Source organism: Bombus flavifrons, chromosome 7 (genome assembly GCF_040668555.2).
Source record: "Bombus flavifrons isolate JBK064 chromosome 7, iyBomFlav1_principal, whole genome shotgun sequence".
In the NCBI taxonomy this organism is placed as follows: Eukaryota; Metazoa; Arthropoda; class Insecta; order Hymenoptera; family Apidae; genus Bombus; species Bombus flavifrons.
Genome location: NC_138448.1, coordinates 795,821 through 814,683, shown reverse-complemented (window position 1 = coordinate 814,683; position 18,863 = coordinate 795,821). Strand labels below are relative to the sequence as shown.

General features: G+C 31.3%; 1 protein-coding gene across 9 annotated transcripts in view; it reads left to right on the top strand.

The window, feature by feature from the left end:
* Positions 1 to 18,863, top strand: part of scalloped (TEA domain transcription factor 1 homolog scalloped) — a 339,978-nt gene that overhangs the window by 48,352 nt on the left and 272,763 nt on the right. The gene's annotated exons all lie outside the window — the stretch shown is intronic.

The following is an 18,863-nucleotide window of genomic DNA, read 5'->3' as shown; positions in this document are numbered from 1 at the left end:
CTCGTTTTCTCGCAATGAATCAATGATCGATGAGTGGTTAAACTGGAGGTGATTGGATAAGGAAAGGCATAATATGAACTATAAAGGATGTTTGAATGAAGTATGAGGTACTTAGGACAGTGCGAAGAGAAGTAATTGCTTGTTTATGGAGGGTGGTAAGGAGTCGATGGAGGTTGTTTGAAGGGTTCAATTGGGACTCTTGAAGGTTAAATAGGAGGCGAGTTGGTGTTTAGTTTGAGATTGAGTAAATGATTTAGAATATTTGGCTTATGTTAGTGAAGGGTGTAAATGTCGATAATTCTTCGACTGTGATGTTAAATGTTATTCTGTATGTCAATAAAGTGAATAAGTAATGTTACGTTCTTTTTTTTTCATTAGATGTGTCAATATACAGGGCAATTTTAATACAGTGACGAGCATGTAAATGACACGGCGTAGATTAGATAATATTACGATTAAAATTATTTTTTATATACGATAGTATAAATCTTCTAATATATTTTAATTATATTATTATATAAATTTTGTAATAGCTTTTTATTTGAAAAATGCATTTTGCTGCTAATCGTATAATAACGTTAAATTTCTTCTCTTTCCTAAGGAATAAAATAATTCTAATACACTATATCTGTAATTTTTTAATTATAAAATATTATTTTTTTATGAAAAGTAAGCTAATGTCCTGATTCTTTTGAACAGAAGTACATGCATATGCTTATCATTGTGCCTTTTTCGAAAAAGCAATTTCAATCTCTTGCATTTAAGACACATAAATTTTATACGTAATTCTCACTCAGTTATCTGACTTTAATCCTTTGAGTGCTACGGATATATTGTCATAAATCATTCTCTCAAAACGCAAAAAATGAAGGAGCAAAATACAAGTGAACTTCGTTTTGAGACATTCAGTGAACTTCCACGCATGAATACATACGCTCGTAAACAAATACAATTACTTCTTTTGTAGGACAAAGTACAGTATAAATACGAAATCATAATTATCCCTATAATAAACTAATCAAAATGGAGTCGTCAATAAGCGATTTCTATATTCCAAGCTTAATTAAAATCTTAATATCGACCGTTTAAATATAAGCATTTGTCTGTTTAAGTATATAAAAACAGTATTTAAAGAGTTAAGTCCAATAACTAGACTACGGATTTTTATGCAGTTTATATTTTTATGAAGACAATTATGACAATAGACCTTAAATAGATGTTCCTGCTATCTATTAAGAATTATAACGAGTACTGTATTTGAGTTATTTTAGATATTTTTATATATTATATGCATTCTGTGCAATTTTTGCATCTTTAAATTTTATATAAATGCATAAAAATCCATACTATACCTACAACACTAAAAATCGCCATCTTCCCTAGATAAAAACCTATATCCCATTCTTTCCAACAATCCAAAAACTCCAAAATTCGATCCTCTAGTTTATGCCTGAACAACTGCCATCTCCCCATCTCACACACCTAAACTTTTGCATTATACATATCGCCAAATACCCCTACAGTCCCCGAACATAGTCCTCGAAGCTAGTCCATTGGCATCGGGCAGTCCAACGTGTCTCGACTCGAGGAAAACGTTATCCATACACCTACACGCACGCACACACACGTACACACAAATACCTGCACAAAGCAGAGACTATCAATAGAAAGACGAAGACAGAACACACCTACCCATACCTTCTTTCTCCTCAGGAAGGCTTCATGTTAAAAAGAGAGAGAAAGATGGAGCCAACAGAGGGTGCAAGAGAGAAAAGCGATGGAAGAAGCCGCTCACCGCTATTCCAGGCATTCGATTTGGTATTTTTCTTTGTGTATCGCGGATAGTTCGAATTGTTCTGCAAGCAGGGCATTGATATATCGTCCCGCGGGTCCTTTGAGTCGGCCGCGCGGCTCCGAATTATCGTTCGCGTACTCTCACGGAACCTTCTCTCCTCCTTTCGCCGAATGCACTCGCCACCCATCCTCTTTGCCACCCCTCCTTTATCTTCCCTTCGGCGAGCTAGAGAGAGATCCAGAGAATCGGGCATGGTTGGTCGGTCTTTTCTGACCCCTGGTCACCCTCTTTCTCTCCCTCCATTGGTAGAATGGCTACCGGTCAATTTATCCACCGTGTTCCTTCTTTGCTTTATTTCGGCTCTGGCTTTCGGCTCGAAATCTACTCATACCTTACGGTCGCCGCGTTCCGCCGAAAAACGCTTTTTCGTGGTGTTCGCGTTCAGATACCTCGCTTTTGTCTCTGGATGTGACCTCGAATGAAGAGTCAAAAGGCTTTGCGAAGCCGACGAGGGTGAGGATGGAGACTTGGGTGTGAGACGATTTCAGATATCTTTAGGGACAATGTATTTTAACCTTTCTTAACTTTCAACCTCTATCGTTAGATTACAAGTAACCAATCTAAATCAGATTTGAAATTATATTATTTAATCGTAAAATATAAATACAGTATACATATTAATTTTGGAAATGAATCGTAATTTTAATTGCCCAAAAATTAGAATCTTACCTTACTTATGACCTAACGATACCAATGAAAGGTTAAAGTTGATGACTGGAAAAAAGTTATTGGACAAATATTGCCTGGTGTTTAAACCCATTTGTGATTAGAAAGATGCATATTAAATATTCAAACTAATTATAACGTATTCGGTCATTTTATAACTAGTGTTAGATTTGTATGTGTAATTTAGAAAAAATAAAAATTTTATCGTATTTTGTTGATGTATAATTAGGATTTTTTAAATCATTTTTTAATTCTTTTTGGTAACTTTTTCATTCAACTAGTACAAAATTATTAAGATTTTGACTCAGAGTATTTGACTATTGTTTTGAGGCTTTCTGCTAGATTAAATTTTATAGCTTTTACAGTATTTTAGTATTATAGATTGAATAAAATGAGAGTTTATGGGTATTAAAGAAAAATTTGAGTTGTAACAATAATTATATACAATTATATTTTTTTATTCTATCTAATGTTACTTCTATCACAATATGCACGAAACAGTATCGATTATTTTTGTATCAATGCTATTTATATTTCTTTTACTAACTACTACTTGTAAGTTTCGGCAATTCCATTTGATTTTACCTTGGGAATTCAAAATTCCGAACAAGAGACGACGTTTCGAATAAGTGTTATTAAATTTACTAACCATGTGCAACGTGAGGATTACGACAATGCTATTGTTTCTTGACTTTCTAGATGAATTTTTTTATTACTTTATTCAGATATGTGATAAATGTTTCAAAGATCTATTCTTTATAACAATCACATAACTATGTTTTGTCAATAAATCTTTATGATTATGAAAACAATAAAACATATAAAATAATATGTGGCGTGTAGGTACATATTTCATAATGATTTATTAACTGAATATTGTATCACACTATCATATTTAACAATTAATTTACATTAATATTTGATTAAATTAAGACATTATTCATATAAAATATTTTTTATAGTAAGTTCATTTCAATAGTATTCTTGTTTTATTATTTACATTACAATAAATTTCTCTTTTTATTCATAACCCACTTTGAGGCACTAAATTTGCCCCTAAATCCGCGAACACATTTTATTCATCGTTCCATCTTCGACCCTTTCCCCACTAGCTTCCGCCGTGTGTCTGATCTTCTTTTCGTACACGACGATAGATCACGTCAGGACATTGCAGTTTTATTGAATTTTCTGTAGCCATTTTCCTTCACTTCCACTCTGTTCTTACTTGTACATAACCATTCAAATTTTTATTTCTATCTTCCTCTATTTTGTAATTTTTTAAAGCTCTTTATCGTAGATTGCAATTTATTTCGAAAATATTTGGCAAATTTATATATGACGCGTTAATGACAGTAGCATATAGTTACCTAAATTTTTAGCTTATATCCTTTCAGTTTGTTAAGTCGTTTGGGTGTTTTCTAATTAATCTTTTTAAGATAAGTTGACTGTATAGATCGTTTGCTTAGATATTTGGATAATAATTGACTAATCTCTTCGTATCTTTTGGCGTATTGTACAATTGCTTTCCCGACTGAATCGATTCCGAGATCTTTCCTAAGATCTTCGTTCCTGAAGTATTTCTTTGTTAGACATATTTTCAATTATTATGTCTCAAATTTCTATCATTTTTACGTCATATTTCAAATTTCAATTAGTTTTTCTTTGTTCAATAAGAAAAGAAGAAATTCATTAAGAAATTATTTTTGTAATTTCTTTAATGGAACTGGAACACACGCATGCTCAATTTTCGATTTCAAATTCTAATTCATAAGCAGAAGCTTTATAGAAGATTATTTTACCTAAGGTTTTAAGACTAATATGGCTTTAAAAAATTAATTAAAAAATTATTTTGTTAATTTACATAAACATTATATAACGAACACGAGTAGAAAAACAAAACCTAGATAGAAATTTGTTATGCCATTAGAAGACAAAAAATATATTTTTTACTATATTTCATATTTTTTATTATATTATTATTATATATTTACCCATATTATTTTCATCAAAGAATTTAATTCTCCGTAGTTTAAAGGGTTAACTTTTGAAAGAAGAACACTATCGTTTCAAAGTCAAGCCGTGGACCGCGACGAGGTTGAGACGCAAGCGTCCAAGCTTTCGCCTCCTGGGTCCCGTTACTTTTCCAATATTCATACGCCACGATGTTTCCCGCGGCGCGTTCGTCCGGTTTCTCATACCGGTTCCCTCACTAACACCGAACGAATCAGGAAGGAAACGAGGCGCGAAAGAAAATTTTTTCCCTAGTAAACTCGCTCATTTTTACCTGCGACTTTCACAACCTCACATCCTCCTGAACCTGCAACAACCTTCTCGTCTCGCCTCCAAACCACCACGGTGATTTTCTTTCTTTTATAATTCCCTTTTTTTTTTTTGTTTTCTCCAACTGGCCAAGGCTTCGTCTAAGTTTCCCTTTGAGTGTAACGGTGATTCACGAACGAACGACGGACAATATCGGTGGTAGAAGAAGAAGAAGAAGTAGTAGTAGTAGTAGTAGTAGTAGTAGTAGTAGTAGTAGTAGTAGTAGTAGTAGTAGTAGTAGAAGAAGAAGAAGAAGAAGAAGAAGAAGAAGAAGAAGAAGAAGAAGAAGAAGACGGTCCAAGAAGAGGCGTGGGAACAAAGGATGGCGAGCAGATGAAATGAGCCAAGACGAAGAGAGAAAGAGACGAAGAGAGGGACCGACTTGTCTGATCTTCTCATCATCCCTTTCTTTTCTTTCTTCGTTCCTCTCAAAATGCATCAACCTTCTTCTTCTTTTCTTCATCATGGAACCTTCTGCTAGCCTTTCAAAGCGGGAAAAAGAAATTGCCCGGGAGTTATCGGAAGTAGTGCTATTCGTGGAGATTGCTCGTCGAATTAATTCCTAAATTGCCCCTTCTCGCGGATGGTTAGATAGTTTGATGTCTGTTGGAAGGTTTTCTGAGGCAGAGGGTTTTGTTTCCAAGAGGAAGTGTTTGGAAATGGTGGACGTTTGAATGAAACGAAATAAAAGGGCAAAATTTTGTTGTTTCTCATGATTTTCAGTACTAGAAAAAAGGTTTCCTTTTATTGTAGTATTTAAACTGTTAAAATACCCAAATTATATAAATATGTTATACTATACGAACTACATGAATAGTCAAATAAGCAAATAAAATATGATAGAAAATTCATTTTGTATATTGTGATTCTACATAACAAATAGGACGAAGATGGGAATACAATTTTTTCCATACGATGTGTTTGTTCTAGAAAATTAACTTAGAATATTTATTTGGTTTGTGTATGCTTAGATACACTGCTGACCAATATTATAAAATTATCCCGTTCTCAGCTGGTTTATTATTACCATTGTTAAAACTATTATCCCTTTTTTTTAATGTTAGATATACTATATACGATATTATTACAACATCTATGCAAACAATGAATTAGTATTACTATTGAAGGGTGAGTCAATGCCATATAAAAAATTCTCCTTTCCATACTATTCAAAACCTTTTCTATTAAATCTTGGACTTTCCACTGTATTAATAATCATTATTTTTAATTCTTGAACTATTGAATATTTCGTATTATTTTGATTTTTAGTGATCTGTATCTTCCATACATTCTCCATCTTATCCAGTTTCATGAAAGACATTATGTAAAAAAACTTTTTAAACGAGTTGTTTAACAGTTGATTGAAAACAATAAAAAATGATAAAAAATATTCAAAAGTAAACAAATCTAACTAAGAATAAGTAAAACTAAAAAGAATAAACAAATCTAAGTCTAAAAATAAATAAAGCTAGATAAAGTAATTAAATTTAAATATACGATTAAATAAAATTAAATAAATTACGTCAATCTAAATCTAAAAATAAACGAAACTGATTCGATAATATACGCTGAGACCGTATGCAATCACTGTACAATCGTTCAAAAATGATATCGAATTAAATCTGCCAATTAGCACAAGCCTGTCGGGTTAATTGGCGGTTGGCTTCGATTCGAGGAGAAATTCCAGCAAAACCTGGCACTGGGTTCTTTCATCTTTCATCTTTCAAAGAGAAACCAGATGGAGCACAGTGACCTTTGGTGTGCGTAGCCTAGAAAGGGGAGGTAATGTAACGAGAAATTGACATCGAGAGTCGCCGAGGTCATGTTGCGAAGCGGCAGTTCCTCTGCCACTCTCCTCCTCTTCTTTCTCCATTAATTCATATTTTTAATATCTTATCATGGAATATTTCGTATTTTTTGTTCTGAAGTTTATAGATTACTAACGATAATGTATTAAATAGATATTTTTTATTTCAACAAAATTAGAATTCTGTCTTTCTTAGTTTTCTGATTTTCATCTTACGGTTTATATACTTTGTGTGCAAAATGGAGTATTCCAATATGGCATAGTTGAAAAGAAAGCTATTTAGAAATAGATGATAAATGAAAAATTTTTTGTAAATATATACCTACGAAGCAACAAAACATATATACATATAATCCCAAAAACAAAAAGATAGAACTTGATATGAATTTGTATTGAAGAAAATGAAAACGAAAATGAGTATGTAAGGTAATATACTATGGAGTAACATATAATTTATTAAATATGTATTACAATTAAGAATAGAAAATGAAAAGAAAGAATTACATCTTTTTATGGTCTTGCACTATGTATTTGCATTTGATAAGACAGATGATGCCACATGTATCTCAAAATGAAATTGTTATCGACAAGTAGTTAAGAAACTAAAACGAAATTTATATGTAAAAGTGAAATAATGATAAGAAATAATATGCTAATATAATTATATAATATTATACACAAAAATTTGCATACAAAAAATATTTCCATTCTACTATTCCAATAACTATCAGCCAATTATCTAGAATCACTTTTTGAATTGCACCTCTATTGGATTACTCGCTTATTAAATTATTAATTAGTAATGAACATTACAAGTAACATTAATAATATCCTTCAATTCAATAAAATTGCTTATATTATATGTTATGTACGAAATACATAAGAATCCCAAACTTGTGATCCCTATAGCATAATATTTGTGAAAAACTATTTTGTCTCATTAGATAAACAAATTATTTACAAAAGTATAAAAAGTGGTATGAATTTTTGTTGAAAAAATTGAAAAAATGTATGTTGTAAAAAGAATTGGGGTACAATTAATGGGCAACGTGCGATGTAGACGATCAAAGCTTTAAAATGTAGTAGATTTTTGGGGGATCATGTAATAAGATATCAAGACCTAATGGGTTAATGCAGCAGCTTCCGAGCGCGGCCCGCTTTCCGGCTGTACCTGTTTCTACCACGTTGAAAGAAACGATATCTGAAAGGAGGGAGTTCTCCCAGGTGGGGGATACTCTACGACAGATGCGAGATGTGCCGGGATTGCATCTTCTTGCATGCACTCTGCGTAACTGGCTGCCCAGCGCAGGTTCCTTTCTTCTAGTTGAAAATCTATAGTCATGTTTAGTTACTATATTTGGTTTTGTTACTATATTCCTTTTGGAAATGAAGCAAATTTGAAGTGAATTATAAACGTAACAGGGATTTATCAATGCATGAATATGTTTCGTTTTAAAATATCCTTACTTCTTCGATTGTGTTATAAGAGAACATAAGTATCTATGATTAGATCCATGAAAGAAATTGCAAAGAGGCTAAAGTATATATTATTTAGCGAGAGTGCGGAATTTATAAATGGAATCGTATTTTGTTACTATCTCACTCTCGCAATCATTTTTTGTTTACAAAAGTATTATCCCATTTATGTAGAAAATATCATTAGTTTAAGAGATATCTTAATTTAATATTGTGCTAATTTCGATACCCAATGCTGGTTTAATAAAATACATATGTCATGAATTAAGACTTCCGACAAAAGTTTTCAAAACTAGTGGTTACTCTTATGGTTTGAAATTAATGACTTTTTGATATATGTAAATACTTTGATATACATCAAAAAGTTATTAATTTCGAACCATAAGGGTGACTATTAGTTTGGGATTAGGTAATCTTTCTTCTATAAAGAGTGACAAAGTTATTATATCGAGTAATAAAATAAAAGATGTGTGATTCCATTGAAAAAAAAGAGAATTTTGTCTTAATATCTTCTCTATGCATTCATATAAGAAGCTTATAATAATATCACAATGTGTCCCATTAGAAACGATTGGACTTCGATCTGCAGTATTTTTCGCTATAGATGAATAGTATGAACGTAAGTCAAAGTGATAATATCAAGTGTCTGATTGTGACTGTTGAGTATCCATTTAATATGATAATATATGGTAATTAATGATAAATTTCTTACTAGTAATTGTAAGAAAATGAAGACGTGAACGAAAGATACGTCGGAACTGCATGACTTTTTACTACTGTAATCACGATCGTGTAATGTGATGAGTTTATGACACTGTAATTATAATGACCGTGACCATACACGATTAATGAGCATACTTGCGATAAGTGTACTCTTGATGAGTGTAATTTCCATTTGTTATATGGTTGCGGCTAAAATAAGATACATACTGCGGATACATCGTTACAATTAACTGTTTCTTCTTAACCTATGTTGCCTATTCTTTATGTCTGTTATTGTCTTATTTTCACTTTCTGCCTGTATATATTTTTATGTAAAGTTATATATTGTTATATAAAAGAATGATATTATGTCATAATTAGATATTTTAATTATATCTACATAGAATATTATCGTTGTTTATTTATTATTAAATATGTTAGATACATTCTATATATTTTTTATTTTATATATCTCTATTGTATATATATATATATATATATATTTATTTATTTTTTATTAAACTTACGTGGCGTTCTAAATACGTAATAGGTTCCTTTCTCTCTATTTTTTATGATAATATATTGTGCACCGAAAATATATATGTATATGTATTTACTACATGTATTTACTACATCAAATTTTTGAGGTATGTTATCTTTTTGTCGCATAGTATGATTCAACGTCAATATCAATACATTTCATAGCTATACATCCATATCCAAAATATACCCCATTGCAATCACAAAACACATAAATAGAATCATAGCGGTACATGAAATACGTACATTTAAATGAAACCATTGCACGATTAATTGCGATCACTTTAAATTTTCGATAAATTTCACGGGTGTAGGGATGTCGGCGATGACGTACTTACGCGTCGTTAAGCGCCCACAAATTTTACAGCGAGTAAATAGACGTTGATCTTTGTTTCACCGGCCGGTCGTTCAATGCAAAGAACGCTCAATCGCTTTCGTCACATCGTGTTTCTTCGTGGCCATTTCCCACTTCAGACCTATGACTTTCGTTTCGCGTCATCCGCCTGCACTTGCGCGTAATGACACGTAAACACGTGTGCGTCTCTACTCGTCGACGAACCGGCATGCTGATGGAATAATGACTCTTCGGGCACGTGTCACTCGTCCGCGTTTACGTTACTGCTTCGTACCACCTCGTTTTTCTCCGCCTCATCCTTTTCATTTTGCTGTATATCGAGTAAAGAGAGTTTTCTTCTTCGAGATCAGTTTTCGTCGACTTTCATGGATTTCTCACGTTCTGAGTAGTGATGGGACTAAGATCAATATGTATTTATAAATTCGTATCAAATCCAAATAACCAGGATTCGCTTCATAGGGTTCGAATACTAATTACAAGGTATAATATCATCGTGTTTCTATAGTATTCGATTTTCATGAGCTGGTTTCGAACCTCAGAACGAGTACTCGGAAAGTTCCGAAAATCTACTTATAATTCTGATACTTTAACGAATCAAATCCTTTGCAAGTAACAATTGAATCACGAGAGTCAGAAAGGCGTTACCCTTTCATTGAATTCTTACAATAGAAAAATTCTATAGAATTACAGACCATGAACAAAATCCCATATTTTATTTCAAAATTTGCACTTGTAATTATCTAAGAACGATGGTTGAGAAAGATGATTCTGAACGAAACGAGCATTTCTGGCAAAGTGCTGGTAAAGTTTCGAACTTGTTCAAGCAGTGATCGATTCTACTTGGCAATGTTTTTTGCTTTTGCTAAAATATTTGCAATTTGTTGCAATTAAATTCGAGTCTACGTAAAATTACCACTTCTTTTTTTCTTTTAATATTTATAGAGGATTCAAAGCTATCATTCAATGTTCGTACCTTTTTGTGATGTATAGTATCTATGAAGATAAAGAGAAATCCCGTGGAAAGGATACCGGTTAGGTTAGTTATTTCTGATAAACCCAAAACAATCATAAAGATAAGAACGTGTATTGGCCGAAAATGTCAGGATATACGAATGAAATAATACAGTAATGCGTCATGGTGAGCGATGAAGAGCAATGCTTACTTTCCTTGCTCCCGTGCTGCCCCGTGGTACTTCTTTCCAGTACTTCTTGAATCCATCACTACTAAAAGATGTTTTCTTTCTAAGGCAAGTTTTCGCCCATTGTCATAGATGTTTCAGGCTTTGGGACTATGATGAGGAGAATGAGGTGAATATGAAAGTCATAAGTGAAGAACATAATAAAAAAATTGTATCGTATTTTATAAAAAGACAATTCCAAAATTCAGTATATCGTCAGGCAAGTTCATATGAAAGATATGTTTTCCAATGGGATTAAATCATAATAATAAATGTTAATGTATTTTATATTCTCTTGAACATTAATAGCATCAGTCATATACTTGCTCATTCTTAAAATATACATATCAAAATATATATGAGAGGTACATATAGACTAATAAATAAATTACATATATAGGTACATAAGACTACTTTTTATGTTTTTCTGTACGTTCATCTTAATCATTTTAATGAACAATGAATGTGTTGAAAATATAGGAATGGAATTGAAAGAGTTGAGAAATATTTGATAGTTAAGAATTATGCAAAACAATTAATGTTTAATTTTAATTGTTATGAGAAAAATATCTTAGAATTTTAACTTTTAGATCAAAATTTCAAAGTCACTTGACTTCGAATCACTTCTACATAGTGTTGCCGGTTACATATTAGAAGTTGGTATACCGCATAATTTATACATTATTAAAATTTTTTTAAAATACTTAGTACAGCTCAACTTATTTCAATAGCTTCCAAGGTGAGCCCAGAAGTCTCTTTATGACAGTAATCATGTCGATATACTAATCTTTTTGTTGAAAGAAATCACATAGTAAATTACCTTAAATTACATAGTATATCAGAATTTTGTTGCAATAGAGACAACTTCCCGTAGTTCGATCGTTATATCACAGATTTATCATACTCCAAGGCAATTAAAACACTTCTATCAATTTACATGAAAGTCCAATGACCCGCGTAAACAGCTTAAAAAAAATTGCAACCCTCGAAACGATAAACTAGTCAGCAATAAAGTATCGTTCTACCGCTTAAGCTAATAACAATTTATTCGTAATTTCCGGACTTTACGTACCGTGAATGCTCGAAGGGGAGAGAACGAGAGTCGTTTAAACAAACATACCTATCGACTATTTTCTGTGTTATATTTTCCGCATTCGTAATAACTCTCGAAATTGTTCGAACCTCTAGAAAAATCAAGTAATAAAATTAGTAATCGGAATCGGAGCCATCTGAAAAAGCGAAAGTTCGCCAATCGATATTTAAAGAACGTCAATTTTTCTTGTGCATCTTCTTTAATTCATTTAATTTTATCTTCAACTCTTAATTGATACCTGGATTAGATTTATTTTTAAATATCACTGATATCTATTGTCGATGATATTTATCATCTAAAATATAAAATGATTTTTAGGAAATACAAAGTATAAGATTTATTTTAGAGTTTTAAGTAATCTAATCCAAACCTAACTCAAATTATCGTGGCTACTTATAACCCAGAAATACTAGTTAAAACATAATATTGTCAGGTAAAAAGATTCGTAAAACCGAAAACTTATACTGTTTTGAAAGTCATCGAATAATTTATTATGATGCTTTTTACTAGTTTATTCCAAATATGATATTTAATAAAAAAAATGTGTGTCAAACTTAATCACTGTTTGTAGGTTTTCAGTGTGTTTGGTATATTTTGGTATAAAATTTTTAAGGTATGGACGACTGCTTCGTGTCTTGATATTTTGCAGTTTTTAGTAGTATCTCATTATTGTAAACCTGCTTTACAGGTTGAATATTAGAATTGGCTTTACCCTTGAATTAATGAAACGAATGCGTGATTAATGGTTTCAAAATGATGACCGCAAAAACATCATATTTCGTGAACCTATAATATGTATGTCATTGTGTTAGAAAGTAGTAGCTAAGGGATGAGAATTTTATATTATTTTCAATAGTAGATTGGTAGAGAGATCAAATAGCAAATTGAGGACAGTTATATCGATAATTTGCATAGTATCGAAAAATGGACTTGTGTTATTTTGAAATTGATGAGCTTAGGTATGCATTGACAATTTTAAAGACATTTTTCTAATTTTATCATTTTCCTAAAATATGTTTGGGGCATATTGGGGTTCAAAATAAAAGACTACTTTTTTTATAGTATTTTTAATAGTACGCTGTGCTTTGTTCTGTCTTGGTGTAAACGGTGCAGCTCAGTTTCACTCCTGAAAAAACGACAGACCTAAAACAGTTTCAAAGCGCAACGTATCATTAACAACTCGATCGGTGCCCAAAGAATCACAAATATTTCATCTAATAATCATCGTGAAAATTTACAATCTAAATTTATAATATTCTTATTCCTTTAAAAAATGTACGAAAAATGTTGTTTCGTTCAAGAAAGGTGCCGAAACTTTTGGACAGGAGTGTATATACTTATTTAATACATTTGTTAACCTGAAATGTCCATTTACATCGATACAACAGCTATTATCATGAAAATTCTTTTCGACATTTGTGGTGCATATTCGTTACAACAAGATTGCCGCTGGTCGAAGCGATTTAATTATAGGTCAACCAAGCGAGTATCATTTCCCTCCTTTTTCGTTGATGCTCGCTCGAGCAGCGCCGTTCTTGAAAAGGTTAATCGTCTTGCTTTCTTAATGACACCGTTTACCTGCGAACAGTCGTTACTCGTTAACGTTCGGTGACGTTGATCTCATGTAGCCGCACCCGTGTAACGTCAGTCAGAGAAACTACCATTATATTCTACCTTAACCTATTAAGTATCAAAACAGTGTAAGAATCTCGCAAACGGAACATTATTTAAAAAGCAAACAAACATAAATAAAGTAAACTGCGGAATTTTAGCATTTATGCATATATCCGTTTATGGGAAATTTGAAGGTACAGAAATGTATAGAATGCACACAACAAACAAAAATATCTTTAGCATAGTATCTGTTGTAGATAATATTTAATGGCTAAAGATTTTCTACCTAGGGTAGGATTATTATATATTATAGGGTAGGATATTTATTTTAATCATACTCATAAGAATATGAATTTGCCTATACTTATATCTGTAATTAATATCTTATTATACTATACTTATACTATACCAGTAATTAATATCTTATTGAGCTTTACGATTTGTTTTACTATAATCTCTTCTAACTTCAAGCCATCATGAATTAAAACTATCAGAAGAGAAAAAAAGTCTCCAATGTTTCCATGAACTGAAGGTTTCGATGGTAGTTTTTGCAGGAGGAACTTTCACCCTCGGCAAAGGAAAGTTTAAAGAACATGATCGGCATCGTTCGATGGGATCTCAAACGACCGATAGGGGATTCGAGCCGTGTTTGATCAATTTTCGAACGGTCGGTTGCTTCGTAAATCATAGTCTGCTGAAAAATCAGCTGATTCACGCGAAACGCATTAAGTCGGCTCAGCGAAATCCCAAAGTAGAAGGGAAAACGGGGCAAAAACGATCGTCTATCTCTGGAAGATGCGAATAATGATAACATTCATCGCTGTTCCGTGGTTCTGATAATTTAGCGATGGAGTAATCTCAATGCCGTTATTTTCGAACGGTCGCTTTCGAATGGTCAGAAACGTCTCAAAGGATTTTCTTTTCGCAAATGAGTTTTCTGTGTAGTCATCATGAGTCTCGTTTCAGTGGAATTGAATACTTTCCATTTAACTTGATATTTTCGATGTAAAGACGTTGTGTTATTGTTGATAAAGTAACAATAAGACAATTATTATTACTAGGAAAATTTAATGGCGCAAGAAACACAACGGAAAAATATGTAAAATATTGAAAGCATAATATTCGTTAGAATTTACAGTGGATAAACCAATTCTCTAGTTAAGATCCATTCTTGAAATTGTGTTTATAAAATTATGAATTTGTGTAAGTATCCCCAGTTAAATTGTTACTATTATTACACGTATACGGGTTTACGAAAATATTTGAACATTTAGTATGGAAAACTATTATCTGCTAGATGAAAAATTCAAATTTTTGATTTCTTAAGTTATTCTGGTATGTATGGTTTGTGTTATGATAAATTACGATATTTATTGCAAACGTATCTTTAGTACAAAAATCAGTGTACAGCGTGAATAACTATAACATATAATAAATGTTAAATATTTTAAATATGCTGTAAAAGCATGGTTAAATATTTTTTGCTAAATATTGTATCGCAGATAATATCTAGATAATGTCTAGATAAAACCTAGATTTTTATTTAAAATATTGCTGACATATTTTGTATGTTCTTTATTCATATATTACCAGGTAATTTTTGCGAGCTCTTACTAATGGCTTTTATTTTCTGTTCTTATGTACTTGAATTTTTCTTTGAAATTATATTCTTCTCTGTTAGTCATTTTAAACGTAATACGATGTATGTATTCTGTTTTCAAAAGACATTTTTTAAGCATTTTCATATAATCTGTGTACTCTGTGTTATTTTTAATTGAATTTTGATATATGGTTTCGTATAACAATAAGAAGTTGAACGTTGAAAATTGCGCTTGAAATTAAAATTGAAGTTAACACCATAACGTAATTCTTATTCTAATAATATTATGATGTTGTAAACAGTAAAGTTAAATTTGAAGTTAAAATATCTGGAATCTCGGACTAATTAAATTTCATTTCACTTTTACGTCCTGCTATATGCATACATACAGTTTAGATTATTTTATCAAAAGTTTTTTCGTTCTATAAGGAAATAATAGATGCACAACATTTTTTGTTTTGTTCTATTGAAACAAATATAATGGATTTATAAAACGGAAGAAACTTTTGTGGCAACATAGTTCCACATAAATTTATTTTACAAATATTTTTCTATCGTAACTCGTTAATTACGTAGAGTAGAGAAAAACGTTTCAAACTAATTTTATTACCTCCGATTGCTTTTATTTAAATAATATGCTATTTCTTCTAAAAAAGAATATTTTAGGTTTTAAGACTTCAATAAAATTTACTACACCCTAAATATTTGACTTCTATGCACTGATTAATATAAAAAGTACATAATGTCAAATATCATGAAAGCAATCGCTTAACTTATCTTCCTCCAATAACAAAAAGTTATTCAACACATACAATTAGTTTTATAATTATACACTAAATCTTTTAAAATATTAATTACATTTGTGCTACAAATAATGTTACAAATATAACAAATGCTAACTATATTTATGAAACGTAATTTTAATTTTGTCTTGTTAATATCTATTAATTCTCTGCCTTTCTTACGATGGTTTACGAAAAGCCATTTATTATCTATTACCTACATTTGGAACGATATTCGCAAATCAGTCATCAAGGTGCATTAGAAGCTTTAAATTTTCTATTGAATTTTACCTATCCATTTTCACTAAAATTTGTCTGTTCTGAATTGGTCTAACATTTAATAAAACATTTATTAATACGTTCTTAAACCTATTCATAGCTTACTAAAAATATGTTGCATCTGTGAAAGATGTCTCACAAATTTTTACAAGTCTGTCTTAAAAGTTCGCCCTGAATTATTCATAAACTGTTATGCCATTGTGAACTATAACTATTTAAGGTTAAATTACTTAATTTTGAAATTTTTTGAATTTAATCTAATTTAATTGCTAATCTCTCTCGTGGATAATGTAAAATGCAAAATAAAATTTTTAGTAATTTAACATAAGTTACTATGTTTTATTTATAACCTGAAGGTATTATTTGATAGTTAGTTTTCATTGCTCTGATAAAAAAATAGTTCAATTGACGTGTTAAGACAATCATTCCAACTCTATAAAAGGAGACAAATAGAACAATAAAAATGAAAATGAAGAGGAAAGACAAGGAAACAGTAAAAAAAATGAAATAAGAAACAGTAAAAAGGGGAAAAAAGATCGACTGTACATTTCCGGATTAGGACCTTATCACGAAATCGAGCGAGTTGGTATCATCCAGCAAATTAAAAACCGTGTTCCTCTCAGGGCGGCGGCGTAATCTTCGGGAAAATCTTTTTTCCGCGGTAAAAAGTAACATTACACGTGGTGGAGAGGAGTGGATCGTGTACAAAAGAAAGCATCGTCGGACAGGGCAACTGGAATAAAAAGGTTTATGGTTGTTTCGGGTGCTCTATCTTTAGGACCTACATATCATGCCACAGTCGCTCTTCTCCTCTTCCCTCTTCCCTCTTTCCTCTTTCGTTCGTTCTCTTTTTCTCTTTTCCACTCGGAACCCTCCTGGCTGAACCCTCGACTGAGTTATTTCACGGTTAAAATAGTCGAGTGTTCGTTTCGAGCGAGAGGTTTGTGCAGTTTCACGCGAAGAAAGTACTCGCAGTCGAAGCACGCCTCTGAGTTGTCTATCTCTCTTTCTCGTGCTTTTTCGGATTTCCTCGACGAACTCTCTCGTGATCTTCCATCTGAGGCTTTAATGCATCCTGAAGAACGTTTTGGGAATGTTCGGTTTGGATCGAGCAGTTTCTTCTCTGTTTTCTACTTTTCTATTTCGCTATCCTTGACGTTTTGGTTTTAGAGTTAGGTTAAGGGAGGGAGAATTGGGCATGTAGATGAATTTTCTTCAATGCAATTTTGTTTCAATGCAAGTGGATTGTTTTTCGAGTCGAAAAGAGTTTCTTAAATCGTTTAAACTTATGAAACACAGTATTAATAATTATACATTTGTGAAGAAATTACCATAACGTGTAAAAGTATATGTAGAATTTAAAGGATAAAGTAAATCTCTGTTTTGGTGGTATTTGCCTAGTTTTGGTAGTTTACTAATAATTACAAGTACAATATATAACTTTCATTAGTGATTTACGACTTTTATATGTTTGTGGATTGTTTCTCGAAATGGAAATTCTTTCTTTAAGTACTGAATCTTTTTATATAGTTAGCATAATGCTTTTGTATATTTATGCTGTAACGAATGGGGTGACGCGATACTAACACATAAGTACATATATAAATATAACAAAAACCATATTTCATTAATCCTTGAGTGAAAGTTAACAGTGTGATAATCGATAGGAAGTAGAAGTAAAATGTTTCATTGGTTTATAAAAAATACATCTTGAAAAGTATTAAATAGGAAAGCAAATCAAACTCTCAATTTTTGACATTCTATTAAAGTTACATTGGAATCCTTAATAAAATATGTAGAGTCGTATTAATTTGTATTAATCCCTCTAATACACTATAGTAGGGTGTTTTAAGGAATTCAATAGTGTATTTTAATAAAATGTAATAATGTGAAAAAGTAGGACACAAAATAATTCTAAGAAAAATGCAAAAATATATGAAATATGAAAAATAATGTACACGTTATAACATTTAATAATTGAAACAAATCATTATTTAGAACCATTATTTATTATCTCAATTTCACGCTCATAACAATATGAATTTGATTAAACATTTGTAGTCTGGTCACTAGTATTTTATTGTTAACATTGGAAATCCAAATAACGAATTAATTCATTTCAATGAAAAATATGACTTGATTCAATTAGTTGCGATAATTTTTAGTTTGAATCCATTGCAAGATCCTTTGCGAAAGCCTTCTCATTTGTAATAATTTGATGTGTTTAACATTTTTTAAAAACGAGTGTCGTTAAAGTAATATATTTTAATAATATAAAATAGAACAAATGTAATTATATAATTATAAATTTAGAAACTTAGAAATCTACATATTCCGTTTTTCGAAAGTGAATCTTTAAATGAAATAATTCTGTTCTACATTTTCAATTTATTTTCACGTATAGAATAATCTCCTGTTGTTTATCAAATCAGAGAATAGTCAAATATGTACACGTACTATATTTACAATTAGAGAAGTTTCAAATCCGTTGTTCTCGGGAAAGAAGCCTCGTATTAAAAATCGTCATTTTATATTTCTGACTTATATTTGCGCAAGAACTATCACTCTTCGGTTTATACCACTATTTTTAACATATC